The sequence below is a fragment of the Nicotiana attenuata genome, unplaced genomic scaffold, assembly GCF_001879085.1.
Source record: "Nicotiana attenuata strain UT unplaced genomic scaffold, NIATTr2, whole genome shotgun sequence".
NCBI classification, from domain to species: Eukaryota; Viridiplantae; Streptophyta; class Magnoliopsida; order Solanales; family Solanaceae; genus Nicotiana; species Nicotiana attenuata.
This window is the reverse complement of record NW_017670823.1, coordinates 370,252-386,069: the sequence shown is the minus strand read 5'-3', so window position 1 is coordinate 386,069 and position 15,818 is coordinate 370,252. Positions and strand designations below refer to the sequence as shown.

The window sequence follows — 15,818 nt, the reverse complement described above, 5'->3', positions numbered from 1 at the left end:
TCACGGTCGGTAGAGAATACTTAGGCGAATTTACAGAAAACGTAGTGGGGGAGATTCTGACAAATGGGAAAATCGTAACTCTAGACCTCTCCTTAATCTTTTCTCCAAAACCTTAGTATCACTAGGGTATAATTTACTACTTCAATTATTTAGTTAATTAGTTAGACATAGGAATCTTAATATTTATAGTTTCAGAATTTGTTCGAGCTTGTCTTCTTAGTGATAATAAATAGTTATAGCTAAGCCTTAGTTCTCTATGGGATTCGACTCCGGACTTGTAAATCGAATTACATTTGCAACGATCACTTAGTCCTTTTTATAAGGCATAGTTGGGTATGATCATTTGTACATAAACTGTGTGAATTTGTTGACATCATAAGAGATGTCAGGCCGTGTGAATGATAAATACTGTAATTTACCAAGTGTGCGCCTGTAGAGTGTGGCATTAGCTGGGGGAGAACCATCATCTGCCCGAGGTAAATTACTGGAACATATCGGCGTTGAGACTCCTTTACAATGGTCCATATCCAACTCAAAAAGAATATCAAGAATATATTTGGATTGAGAATGAATAAGACCATGTGGCACTTTTTTAACTTCTACACCCAAAAAGTAGTTTAAATAACCAAGATCTTTCAAAGAAAAACGAGAAGCCAAGGAATCAATAACATGCCTAATCAATCTGGGATGATTTCTCATGACCAAGATATCATCAACATAGACAAGCACATAAATAGTTGCAGCTCGATTATTTAGAATAAATAAAGAGGTATCAGATTCAGACTTAATAAGTCCCACTTTTTGTAGATGATCACGCAATGCAGTATACCAAGCCCGATGGGCTTGTTTAAGGCCATAAATGGCTTTCTTCAGTTTGCATACATGAGAAGGAAATTGGGAATCAACAAAAAGATATAAAAACTTGTTCAGTCAACTGGCCCTGTAAGAAAGCATTACTGACGTCGAGTTGATGAAACGGTCAACTACTGTTGCACGACTATGGATATCACCAGCTACACTGTCATTGGTTTGACAACCGGACTGAAGGTTTCATGAAAATCCAAGCCAGGGCGCTGCGTGAACCCCTTTGCAACCAGGCGAGCTTTGTAGCAATCGATAGAGCCATCTGCTTTTCTCTTTTTGTGATACAACCACTTGCAGTCCATAATATTTTTTATTGGGTCTCTCGGCACCAATTCCGAAGTTTGATTCCTCATCAAAGTATCGTATTCTGCTTTCATAGCTTGTCTCCGCTCTTCATGAATTTTAGCTTGCTTAAAGGTTGTTGGCATAGTAGATAAATGGGTTAGATTACAGAACTATCTTTTGGGCTTGAAAATGTTATTCTGGGACGTGGAGGTTATACGATTTGGTGCAGGATTTGGAGTTGGCATGAATGGTTGTTCTGGTAAAGGGTTACTGGACAATCGGTTGGATGAATGTGTGTTGCCATGGAGTGAAGAAGTTCTTAGTGGAGAGGTGTCTAGGTGTTAGCCCTTGACAAAGGTCCTCGGCAGGTGTGGGTTGTGACAAGGATTTTCATGATGGCCTTGGCACACAACCTGAAAAATTGGGCAACATCATGATGGGCTGCTCGGCATGACGGACTATGCGGGGTTGACAAACGCACCTTGAACGGAAGCAAGGCGCATTTTACTTAGACGTGCGGGTTGGCAAANCGAGCGTGGGGACGAGATCGGTACGAGGGTCAGACACCGGAGCCTAAAGAGTTTATAGGCTCAAGGAGTGCCGAGAAACTCGAAAACTTCCTGTGGGATATGGAGCAGTACTTCCATGCTGCCAAGGTGCAAGATGAAGACAAGGTCACCATTACGACTATGTATTTGGTGGATGATGCAAAGCTTTGGTGGCGGACGCGCGTGGCAGATGATGTAAGTGCTGGTAGGCCGAAGATTGACTCTTGGGAAGGGCTGAAGAAAGAATTGATGGATCCATTCTTTCCTAGCAATGCGGGCTGGATTGCTAGAGATCGTTTGAAGAAGTTAAAACAAACTGGAACGGTCAGGGAATATGTTAAAGAATTCAGTTCTTTGATGTTGGATATAAGCAACATGTCTGAGGAAGACAAGCTGCATAATTTCCTTTACGGGTTGCAGTCGTGGGCGCAAATGGAACTACGAAGGCACAATGTGAAAGACCTTCCTAGTGCCATTGCTGCTGCGGATGCGTTGGGTGATTTCCGGTTGGGACAAGATGATTCTGATTTCTCTACTACTTCAAAGTCCAGAAACGGGAACGGACAAGGAAAAACAGTGGAGGAAAAACGGAAACGACAAGGGCAATGTTGTTGAGGGCAATGGCAATGAGAAGGGAAAGCAATGTGCTGGACCTTCGATAAACAAGGGACAAAACAGCAAGTTTGATGGCTGTTTTATGCAAAGGACCACACATGGCGAGGGACTGTCCAAGAATTGAAAGGCTTTCAACTTTGTTTGCTGAAGAAAAGAGTGAAGATGAGCCGAACGAGGAAGAACATGAGCAGGCAACAGCATATTTAGGGCCTATGGTGGTGCTGAAAAATGCGGAAGCTGCTTCGTCGAGGACGACGAATTCTTCTGGTGGGGGTGTTTTGTTATCCCCTTGACAAAGGTCCTCGGCAGGTGTGGGTTGTGACAAGGATTTTCATGATGGCCTTGGCACACAACCTGAAAAATTGGGCAACATCATGATGGGCTGCTCGGCATGACGGACTATACGGGGTTGACAAACGCACCTTGAACGGAAGCAAGGCGCATTTTACTTAGACGTGCGGGTTGGCAAAACAATGGCAAGGCAAAGCCATGTCAAAGCAGAGGCAAAGGCATGGCAAGGCAAAGCAAGGCAATGCAGGACAAGCAAGGACAATTGATGCGGGCAGATTTAATCAAGTTGGGGGCGACTTGACATAAGCGGGAAATTATGGCAATGAACGTGTGCGGCTAAGTCAAGGGTTGGCGAGCTGGGGCTATGATATTGGTGCAGAGCAGTGTCAAAGGCAAGGCTGGGCGCAATGCCAGCCTTGGCACAAGGCAGCTGGGCGAAAATCAGGCACATGCTGTGCACAAGCAGCAGTTGGAAAACATGTGCAAAGCACATGGGAAGCAGTTGGCAGTTGCAACCTCTTCCAAGACATGCTGATCATGGCCCAAAACATAGGGCACGTTTTTGTACCTTGTCCTAACATGTTTGCCCATCAGTTGGGGCTTGTCAACTGATTGTAGCCTTATAAATATGTGCCTAGAGTGCCAAAAACGGGGCAGAACTTAGCTTTTGTGCATTTGTTAAGCCAAAATCGTCTAAGTCATTTCCTAAGGGTGGGAAAATCATTTTGGGGCAGGGAATTAGGGAATTCTTTGTCTTGGCCATAGGGTTGGCTATTGTGTTCTTGTATTCACATATTAATACGAGTTGGGAAGAAATTCCTGTATATCGTGTGCCTTTATTTACTGTTTTTGCTGCCTATTTCGTTCTAAGTTTCAAACGTCCCTAAAATAAAACTAAGTGTTGGAAAGGCTGAAGTCAAGGCTGGGCTTGACTGCCGCACGGAGGTGAACCTCGGGCAGAAATTCGAGTAAGATAAATCACCCCTGTGACACTAGGGATGGTGCAGTAGGGATCGGAGTTAGAGTGTTGGTGATGGATTTACGTCTTTCGGTATGTTAGCAAAGGTGAAGGCTGAGTTTCTGAAGTTGTGTGACCCGGGAAAGGAGGAGGAGAGAGTTGATAATTACCTGGATTCTCTGTCGCACCTGCTGGTACCTGGCCATAACTGAAGGAGCGAGTATCACTTAATAGTGGACTAGGTAAATTGGACTCTAAGGAGACTGGCATTGGTGGAGGTATATCTAGAGAGGAATTTTGAATTTGAACCAGCTTAGGAGTGTCCTCTCTGGAGTCATATTCTTCCCATATCAGTTTTGATATTTTTTTCCTTATAGTAAGAAACATTGTTTTAAAAGGAAAAATATTTCTAAAAAAAATAACATCACGGCTTATGAAGATTTTTTACTAGACGGGGTCAAAGCATATATGGGAATGGTGGATTTGAGAAACACCTAAATACACACAAGGGGTAGACCTAGGTTCCAACTTATTTTTGGTGTAGGGTTTAAACCAGGGGTAACATAGACAATCAAAGATTTTAAGAGTGGTGTAGTTGGGTAGTTTACCAAATAATTTTTGATAAGGTGACTCGTTATTTAGAATGGGTGTGGGAAGCTGATTAATGAGATAGACAGTATGATGGCAGGCAAAAGACCACAGTTCTGGTGGTAGGGAACTTCTTGGAGAAGAGTTTTGGTTGTTTCAATAATATGGCGATGTCAACGTTCAGCTATGGGAACACGTTGTGGCGTATAGGGAGGTGAAATTAAGTGTTCAATGTCATTTTGTTGAAGATAAGACTGAAGACTTGTGTTCTCACCCTCTCCATCTGTATAAATTGAAGTAATCTTTATTTTGAAAATATTTCTACCAAAGGATGAAATTTTTGGAATAGAGATGCAACTTCACTTTTATTTTTAATTGTGCACAACCAAGTATACTTGGTGTATTGATCAACAAAAATAAAGTAATATACTTTTTTGTCTAGCGATAAAACAGGTGATGACCCCCCTAAATCACTAAAAATAGCCTGAAGAGGAATATTACTAGATAAAGTGAGTTATTGAAATGGCAAATGATGTGCTTTATTAGATAAACAAGCATTACAAAATACAAATTTGTCCTTAGTAGCAACAGGTAATAAAAAAAATCTTCAAAATATAGTTTAAAATTTCCAAATGAGGATGACCCAAGCGACAATGCCACAAATGAACAGGGGCTTTTGTGGAGGCGAGGTTGATATAGGCAGTTTGGGTTGCAAATGCGGCCACTCTGATGGATATAAATTATTCATGTAATTTCATATGTAAAAATAAAGTTTTAAAAATAAAATACGGAAAAGGGCCAAAACTATCCTATCATTTGCTAAATGGTTTATAAATACCCTCCGTACATCTATCCATCCAAAAAAACGCACGACGTTAATTCTATTAACAAAATTACCCCCCGCGACTAACGGCAGAACTGGTGGACCTACATTTAGTGACGTTTCATTTTTCTACTGGGCCACGTGGCAATCTCTAACTGAAACAAAAATAAATATTATTTCGACCCACTTAGCTGACCCGACCCAATAGCTTCCCCATTTTTCCGATCTTCTTCTTGAATGGCTTCCCCATTCATCTTCTCTCCCTCCCACTCCCAAAACCCAAGGAGCAAAACCCAACATAAAAATAAATTAATTTTTTACAAAATTCTACTTAACTGAATTGGAAAAACTGTAGATCTGGTAGAATTATGGGGAAAAAAACATATAAAGTACTCCAAAGAAAGAACTTTGAGAGTGAATTTGAGATTAACCACCAAATATATGTACCAATAACACCCCCAAAAGCAAAAAAAACAAAGTGATAAAATATTCTTCTGGATCTGATTGTCAAAAACATATAAAATAGTAAGAAGAAAGAATTTTGACAGTGAGCATCACATATTATACATACAAAATAAAAGAGAGCAGATATGAAGAGGAAAAAACAAAAGCGAAGATGCGTATAATTACCAATGAGAATAAGATGTTTGTCAGGCTTGGGTGAAATCAAGAAGAAGATCAAAAAAATGGGGAAGCCATTGGATCGGGTTAGCTAAGTGGGTCGAAATAATATCTATTTTTGTTCCAGTCAGAGATTGCCACGTGGCCCAGTAGAAAAATGACATGTCACTAAATGTAGGTCCACCAGTTCTGCCGTTAGTCGTGGGGGTAATTTTGTTAATAGAATTAACGCCGTGTGTTTTTTTGGACGGATAGATGGACGGAGGGTATTTATAAACAATTTAGCAAATGATAGGGGTAGTTTTGGCCCTTTTCCGAATAAAATATGAATAATGATATCCTATCCTCGCTTATTTTCTAATAAATCTTGTAGGAAGAAGAAATTTTAAAAAAGAAGGAAAGAGGCTAGAAGACAAGAGAATAAAGCAAAGCGACAGTTGCACACATCATCTTCATATTCGCAAATGTGGAATATACATATGGGCTTATGAAAAGAGATAATTAGAGATGAAAAGGAGCATAGTTGCATATGTGGAATCTATATACGCAAGGTCACATTTGCATACATGGAACCTACATTTGCAAGTCTAACTCGTGAAGTCATGAATGGAAGCAAAAGAGCTATAGATGCTTATGTGGAATCTATATACGCAAAGGTCGCATTTGCATACATGGAATCTACATTTGCAAGTCTAACTCATGAAGTCAAGAATGGAAGCAAAAGAATCATAGATGCATACATAGAACCTACATTTGCATGTCTAACTCATGAAGTCAAGAATGGGAGGAAAAGAGTCATAGATGCATGTGTGGAATCTATATTTGCAAATGTCACATTCACTTACATGGAACTTACATTTGCAAGACTAACTCATGAAGTTGAGAGTGGAGCACAAGTGTCATAGTTGCATATATAGAATCTACGTACACAAAGGTCACTTTGCATACATGGATTTCACATTTGCAAAAAAGGAACATGACAAAAGCTACTCATCTTTTCCTATAAATAGCAAGCTCTCTTTGTATAAGGAGATCAAATCTTTGTAAGACAAGAACTAGTCTTGATCTTCTTTCTTAGTAGTAAAAATATTTCCTTAGTCTTTTAAATATATGTCCAGTCTTCTAAAGATCTTTTTTTTAGCTTTTATTACTCCATAATGGAGTAATCCCTTTTCGTTGGAATAGCTGATGAAGCTTGATATATTTTATTACTATCTCAGTTTTTATATATTTTTGGCTTGAAACTTCTTATTTACATTTCATATTGTGCTAGAATGATAGTTTTTAATTACTCTATTATCATGTCTACATATTTTATCTCTAAGTTATTCTTATATAAATTTCATAATTCTCGCGGAATATAATTAATATATAATAACTGATAAATAAAATAGTAGAGTGAAAGTAATTTTTTAATAAACTATATTTCAAGTCAGTAATCTTGCTTGCCTCAATTCTAATTCTCACAGAGGAATTGTTGTAGGCAAAACTATTGATCCTTAGTAAAAATATTCTCACAAAGTTTCTACTTTCTTTTTGCACAATTCAAGCAAGAAAAATATTTCGATTTAAATGTCACTAGTCTTAAGTTGATTAATTAACATAATTCTCACGGAGTGTTACATTTATTCTTTAAAGAAATAAATATAAAAATTGCGATTTTATTATAGTAATATTATCAAGTGAATTCAATGATTCCCAACTCTTTTTTAAATTATAAATCTTCCAAGAGTTATTTGTTTTGTTTCAGTAATTTACAAGTTTAAACCTCACTCACTTTTTATCAATTTGATTCTCTCAAATAGTAGTTAAAATATTACAAGTTTGTAGCATAGATTACCCAGTCTCTGTGGGACGATATCTTAAACAATATTAGAATTTGACAGAGTACGAGCATGAAATTTCAATAAGCATTGGCCTCATCACACTCATAGAGTCCATTCTTATTCCGACCTTGTATCAGCGACTTTCGAGTATACAGGTCCTTCACAAGAAATGTAAAAGGAAAAAATTCAATAGATATTAGATTGTCTTGGCGGAATTTAGCTACAAAAATTAGATCATTTTTAATAGATGGAGCACATAGAGTGTTAGAAAGCCTGAAAGCAGAATTAGATGCTTGTATTTGAGTTGAACCAGTATGAGTAATGGGAATGGTTTTACCGTCACCCATGGATATTTCCTCATTGCCTGTATACTCCTCAAGGTTGTGAGGTTCAGCCGTGACATGATGTGCCGCACCAGAATCTAGAACCCAGCAGTTCCCGCTTGACTGCAAACCTGAAGCAACGCTAGCTTTAGCTTCAAAGTGATTGTGCGATTTGGAGCGACATACATTTGCACTGTGACTAAAATTTTGACATAGTTGACTTCTAACAGATTGTCTCGATTGTCTCCAGTTTTGCTGATTGTTGCAACCTAAATGTTGAGACTGGGTTTGTTTCCATGGTTGATTGTTAAAGCAACGATTATTACCGTTAGCATGGGGTGGCAGGTTGGTCTTCTAGGCTACAACAGCTGTGATGATGGAAGATGACTTCTCAAGGTCTTGGTGCTTGAGGAAAAGCTCATGATCTGTGAGCTTGTAAAATAATTCCTCAAAACTCAAAGGAGAGTCTCGTGCTCTTATAGCAGTAGAGATTTCACGATACTCAGGGCCCAAGCCACTTAGAACCTTGACGATAAGTTCGTTATCATTTACTAGGGATCCAGCAACTTTGAGTGCATCAGAGAGTGAGAACCTCTTGTAAGTATTTTGCAACAGACTTAGAGGCCTTCTTAATATTTTGCAATTGGTCTCGCAAGTTAAAAATACGAGTGTGGCTTTTGTTGGCGTAAGTCGTATGAAGGAGTTCCCAAGCATTCTGAGCAGATGAAGCAGTGGTAACAGTAGGAGCAATGGTAGGGTCCACAGATGCCATCATTGCTTGTTGGATCACTTGATCCTAAGAGAACCAGAACTGGTATCTGGGATTTGAAATCTTAAGGTCATTTTGTGTAATAGTCATGGGTAGTGCAGGTTTTGTTCCATCAAGATGTCCCATGAGTTGATATCCATTGAGTAGCATCACAAGTTGTGCTTTCCAGGTTAAAAAGTTGAGGTTACCTTGTAGTTTGATAGGTAACTGAGAAGCAGGATTGAATTGTATGATATGAGTGGTTGATGAAGCTACGGGTGCATTACTGTTGGCATCAGTAGCATTGTCGGAGTTAATAACAACCGGAGTGACTGTATTTCCTGGTGCAGCCATAGTTTGGAAAAAAAATGGATCTGGCTCGTTAGAGCTTATGAGAGCTCTGATACCATATAAAATCTAATGAGGAAAACAGTCAAAAGGATGATTTTATTCATTCAACAACCAAGCTTTAAATACACCAAAGAATAACAACCTAGAGCTAAAGTAAAGGTCTAGGCTAAAGTAAAGGAAAGTGACTGCTAGCTATACTCACAAACAATTAGGAGAAAGACTTATTCAAAAATACTAACTACTGCTAGAAATGCTCCTAAATAGTAGGAGATTTAATCATAATCTGTAACAATAATAAGTGATAAGATAAGGATGCTTAATATTTACAAGGTGATTTACTCTAATAATCCTAGGTAAGGAGAGTGTCCTCATATTGGGGTATGATTAAAACTTATCACAGGCTGATTATGTTTTAAACTTAGTTTAGAACTAAACATTAAATAAATGATAAACTATATTTTTGAGATGATTTAACGTTCATTTTCCTTTTCTTTTTCATGTATCCCAATTGTGAATGTTTAATTCCAATATTGAAATATTTTGGATTTTAGTAATTTCCAAACTATTTACGCGGCGCTTTCCTGGGATTCCTTGAAAGGGTGATGTAAGGCTAAGCAACCAATGTTCGTGCATTACTATCAGCCAACTGGGGTTCCCTCCGTACGCTAGACGAGATTGTCAGTGCCGTACAGAAAAACTAATGTCAAGATCAATTGGGAGAACAGAAAAGAGAATTGAGAATGAAAGAAGGCTTGATTGCATTAATGAAAGCTATTACAGAAAGGCAACACGATGTCGAAGGAGAGAGACACCAATGCAGAGAATTGTTTGCTTGCTTAAAACTTTGATTGCTTGATCCCCCTAATAATGCTTAAAAAAATAAACCAAAGTTACATGACTTGACCTAACTAATCTAGAGAGACATAATGAAAATACATGAAGTAAAACTACTCTATATTTACAATGAAAAGAACTTAGATTCCTACAAGGTAGAAGCAGACCCGTTGGCAGCAACCTTGTCTTTAGCATCAGAGTCTGCACGCACGGCATTGTTGGCATCAGCCTGCGACTGGGCGCTGGCGAGGGCTATCGGTGGGGTGACATAGGCATAGGTGCGGCCAAGATCACAGGGCCGCCCATGGCGCTAGGAGTTGGGAGGCTTGCCAAGAAGCCATGATACGCGTTCAAGGGGTCATGGCATGACTGGAAAGCCGCCCATGACATCCAAACACATGTTAAATGGGACTAAATGACAAAGAAAAAAATGCATTGCTCATTTATTAGTTTGGTATACACAGGAATGGTGAATTTTTTCGGCTTCGAGAATACTTAGTAATCTAAGTTACATAGCGCTACAAAAGAGTGAATAAAAATAAATAGAATGTCGTGATCTTTATATGCGTCCAATATGTAAGCACCTGAAAAGTTGTTTGCTCTACAGACTACAGTAATCATACTAGAACATTCGGCCCAACTAGTATTAGCCAATATACTGTAAGGGGTGTTCACGGTTCGGTTTGGTCGGTTTTTGATTAAAATCAAAACCAAACCAATTTAATCGGTTTTTAAAATTTTAAAACCGAAAGCAAACCAAATTAAATACAAACCATCGGTTTGATTTGTTATTGGTTTGGTTCGGTTTGGTTCGGTTTTTCGGTTCTTAGTAAGCTAATGATAAATCGATAATATTAAAACAATGCTAGATGAAAATAATTTGCCAAATTTATGCTTTTTATATATTTCTTTGAGAACTGAAAGTTTATTTACATGTTTATATGAAAAGAATGAACAAAAAACAAACTATAAGGTTGCTTTCTCAAGCTTTAGCCATTGTTGTCTTGCAATTTGAATGTGCTTTCTTTACTCTTGTGGTGGTTTTTTTTTTACCTCTTCTTTTAGGCAAAAGTATGTGTGGAGGGTTAGAGAATTAGAGTCTATTAATGAAAAGAAAATTGGTCGAATCCTATTGTTTTGGGCTTAGGCAGTCTTTTAAGATATAACAGGATAAACCAAAATTCAAAATTAACAATTAAAATTATTAACAAAAAGATATTATATTGTATATAAATAATTATTAAATTTTATATATAATTAATCGGTTTGGTTCGGTTTATTTTTCGGTTTTTTAAAATAGAACCAAAACCAAACCAAATATTATCGGTTTTTAAAATTTAAAACCAAAATCAATCCAAATCAAAAAAAATATCGGTTTACTTAATCGGTTTGGTTCGGTTTTCAGTTTGGATCGGTTTTCCGTCAAACCGTGAACACCCCTAACTGTAATAATGCCGAATCAAAGGAAAATTATTATGCTACTGAGGATGTTGTGGGGTGAATAGAATCATTTCATTTTAACTTGAAATTTGGAGTTTAAGTCTTGAGAATGAAAACTTCTTACCAAGAAGTGTTTTCTTAGATGAATCTTATGCGATGCGAATTCAAATTAGTCAAACACTGAATAGAAAATTAAAAAGTAACATTATTACTAAATAAGCAATTTTAGACTTTAGACCCATGTTTGGTATGTTTTCTTGTGGATTCCATTAATAGCAGCCGACAGTTAAGGCGTCACTACGGAGTATTAGAGAGGAAAAAACAAGATAGAAGGATGTCCAATGTTCCCGAATGTACCATCTCCATCCATTGTTGCCTACCTATTCAACAATATTAGTAAAGCAAAAGCTATCGTCAAGGGTTTTGGATGGATAAATAGAATTCCTCCCTTCTTAATCAGAGGATTCCGATTTAAATCGTAGTATGGACAATTTTTTTGTAGAATCACTTCCTGTCCCCCCCTTTAATGGGCGCGCGAATTCAAATTAGTCAACGTCTCAAAGCAGATAGAAAAAACCTCGGGAGAAACAAAAAAATCAAGAACTAGAAAATTATGATTATTCTATGAGATTAATTTTCCGTTACCTTTTCATCATTTGCTTTTAGGCCTCATTTGTTTGCACTCAATGGAGGTCTGAATCTTAATCATTCAGATCTCAAACATTAAGTGTGTTTGTTTTTAAAGTCTGAATCTTAATTATTCATATCTTAATTATTAAGTGTGTTTGTTTTTTTACTTTACAACCACTTAATGGGTCTGAATAGGTCTGTGATTAAGATCTATAACAGAGACATAATTTCATTAAGATGCTATCACATATTCATTATTAACTGCCGCCACCGCCTACCATTATCAACTACCACCATGCCACCACCACCATAATCAACAACAACCACCACCACCACCACCTCCTCCACCACCACCACACCACCATCATCCTCAATCATAGCCGCCACCATTATCGACCATCACCACCAACTATCCCCACCACTCCGACCACCATATATCATTCTCGCCCACAATCAACACTCATCCGCCTCAACTACCACAACTGACCACCCCATCACCATCAACAACCATAGTCGGTACTGCCCATCATTATAACCTACCACCACCTTCCGCAATCACAACTACTACCACCACCCGCCGTTATTAACTATCACCACCCACCACCACCATCCTCAATCATTATCGCCACCACTACCAATCACTACTAGCTACTAGCATGAACCACCATCATCAACCAAAACTACCACCAACCACCGTCTCTAGTCGGCATTCACCCGTTAGCCATCATCACCAACAACTATCATATTTTAAAAACTATATATTTTATTGATAGAATATTAGATTAGTTAGTATTTCGTTTGAATTTTATGTTGTTAAAAATCAAATAGTCTTAATTATTTCTATTCAAATCAGATGTGTATTCAGATTCAGATGTCTTAATCTTAATACACATCTTAATATTCAGATGTGTATTCAGATTCAGACGTATTAATCATTAAAAAAACAAATGAGGCCTTAGTAAAGTGAGTGTGTATAGCTTCTTTAATCTTACATGAACTGTCAATTATATTTACAAAAACTTTTTGATAACCTTTGAGAACGTTCAAGTAGGCTTGTTTTGTCATCTAATGTAACTTCCCAAGGAATTAAGAGTTTGTGACGACAAAAGCAGAGGTTAACTCCAACTACTTTAATTTACAACGTCACCTACCTTTGGATATCAGGCACATTTGGATGTGCAACACGTATTGTGATAACTGTTACCCTTCCTTTGCTAATTAACTCTAGCTTATTCTGGCGACGTAACGTAATCTAAGTGAAAAATCTTCAGATTTTGGAAAATAATAATATAATCTAGTGAAGTTTGAGAAGCCGTTGTTGAATAATGGAAAGCTAGAGAATTGGATAGACGTATGTGGAGAAGTTAAATTTATCCAAAACCTGCCGACCAATTTCTAACAAGGACAAGAAACTTCCTTAAACAAGAAAAGTTTTGTGACCAACTGTCTCGCAGTCCGCAGCTTATTAACCGACTAAACCGCTCCTTAATTTTGAACATCGATCTTTTTTCCAAACGGTGAGGTAAAACAGGTCTCACTACTGATTTGTCCAACTCCCATGTAATTACACGAGTCTTCCATCATACTAACAAACAACAAAAATGTCCATGTCCAAAAAGGGATCGATTTGTTTATCACATGAATCTTGGTCATGTCGGCTGGTCGTTGTACTACTATTTGGTCATCTACAACGTTCTCATTTTAAGTGAAAGGTTAACTAATGGTAATGGGCTAACTAGTAAGTACCTTTTATAGATGGACCTGACCCAATAGTATTTCCAACAAAGACACGGTGGCAGCTCCTGATTGGGATTTGGGACTCATCCTTTTTTTGTCCTATGGGCCGATTATGGGCCTTATGTTTCTGGATCGATTTGCCCTATTTTCTGACCTAAGAGCCGAGTCTACTGTCAACACAAATTTTCTGTATTTTTCATGATTCATTCGTTTTTCTTTTTGTTTCGTCATTGGAAAAAATACCTGACACAACAAATATATTTATCACTCCTAGTTATACTTTCAGAAAATTCACCATTTATAGCTATTTGAATTTTATAGCAAATTTACATGTAGTACTGAAACAAGAGATCAATTATTTTGAATTGAAACAAGAAAGCAACAAGCCCTCGTAGCTTAGTTCGTTAGAGCACCTGCTTAGCAAATAGAGGTTTTGAGTTTAACTCTTAACAAGAGCATTCTATTTTTCTTTATTTTGCCTTGGTTGACCTTGATTGTATTCATTCCGCGGACGAATACAATTAATACAAGTTATATCCTTTATATATAGCAGTCAATACAGATTATATCTTTTGTGTATACACCTGTATACAACGATGCAGCACGAATTTTCAAATTCTGTTCTCTCGCCCAGCCCCATCTAATACAAGTTATATCCTTTATATATAGCAGTCAATACAGATTATATCTTTTGTGTATACCCCTGTATACAACGATGCAGCACGAATTTTCAAATTCTGTTCTCTCGCCCAGCCCATCGTCTATCAGAAATTCAAGCGAGAGAATGAATTTTAAAGATGTTCTGTAACTATGAAAATTGGTAAAAATAGCATGGGCTAGCTAGTTTTCGGACTGGTCATTCAAAAATAGCCAGTATTTGCCAAGTCATTGAAAAATAGCCACTATTTTGCTATGACAGAGACATGTCCAGCATAATATACTGGAGTTCGGTGCACCTGTGTATGAACTTCCAGCATATTATGCTGGAAGTCCAACAAGCGAAAAGTTCCAGCATAATATACTGGAGATTCGAGCACCTGTGTATGAACTTCCTGCATATTATACTGGACCGGGATACTTTGCTGAAACTCCAGCATAAATATACTGGAGTTCCAATATACTTATGTTGGAACTCCAATATAATATACTAGAGTATCTTCCAGATTTTGAACAGTGTTCTCATTCAGATTTATCTTTATATGAAAAGTGACTAAATTTCGATTACTTTTAAAAGTGTGACTGTTTTTGAATGACCAATTGTAAATCTGGCTATTTTTGAATTTCTTCCTTAAAATTGACATGACATGACACCTGAAGAGTATGATGTGCCCGGCCTCGTATAACTTTATTCAGAATATTTATGATATTTTTTAAGTATAAACCTACTAAATCTTCTTTAACCTTTAAATAGGTAATAACAAGATTGAATATGGTTAGCAGCTAGTGATTTATTGCATTTTTTAACAACTCCGCTGTGAAGTGAAGACAAGGAATGAAGCTCCCGCAAGGAGGAACTAGCTGTGTGTCACAGATGAGAAGTTGAAAGGTTTTGTTAGTAAAAAATTGCTTGTTAATACATGATTATATACACTGATATACAAAACTTTTACAGAATTACAACGTGGGGTAAAAATATTCACTTACAATTTTGAGATAAAGATAAAATAACATACATCATAACATTTACATAATCCTAACGGAATAAGATAATTCTAGTCAGAAGAGAGAAGGACGAGGAATGAGGATAGGCCATGCAATGCTACACATGCAATATACTTTATTATGATCATATTAAGTAATAAATGAGGAGAAAATAAATACTAATTAATAAAAAGAATACGTAGAATACAAATGTCATACTTTAGTTGCAAGCCAAAAATGTTTTCAAGGGTGTTCAAACTTGAAAGAAGTATAAAAAAAATTCCGACAAAGGGTGTTCAATATAGATTTTATATATCTAAAATCAATATTTTGCTTATATACACAGTGTAATTTTTCGGCGAAGGGTGGCTCAAAAGTAGCTTCGCCCATGTTTAGTTGAGGCGTATCTGCTCTCGTATTTATTACCAATGGTAAAAGAAAATTTCCTAAAATTGAGTCCCAAGTCATCAAATACTCACTCCTACTATAACTCAAAAATCTTGGTGCAGGGTTAGACGGGCACATTACAATTGTTAGAATCATAGTAGAAAAAGAATTCTAACACAATAGTCTGTTCGGGAGTTTGCACTGAACAAATTAAATAGGATATTTTCTTGGTTTTCCAGAGAACATATACCAGAAAATAGTTGTTTTCAACGGCGCTCCAAAATAAGCAGCACCAAAAACAAAAAGAG

General features: G+C 37.3%; 1 pseudogene; it reads right to left on the bottom strand.

Annotated features, from left to right (window-relative positions):
- Window positions 1–339: 339 nt before the first annotated feature.
- On the bottom strand, window positions 340–8,844 carry LOC109243677 (annotated as a pseudogene).
- Between the last annotated feature and the right edge of the window lie 6,974 nt (window positions 8,845–15,818).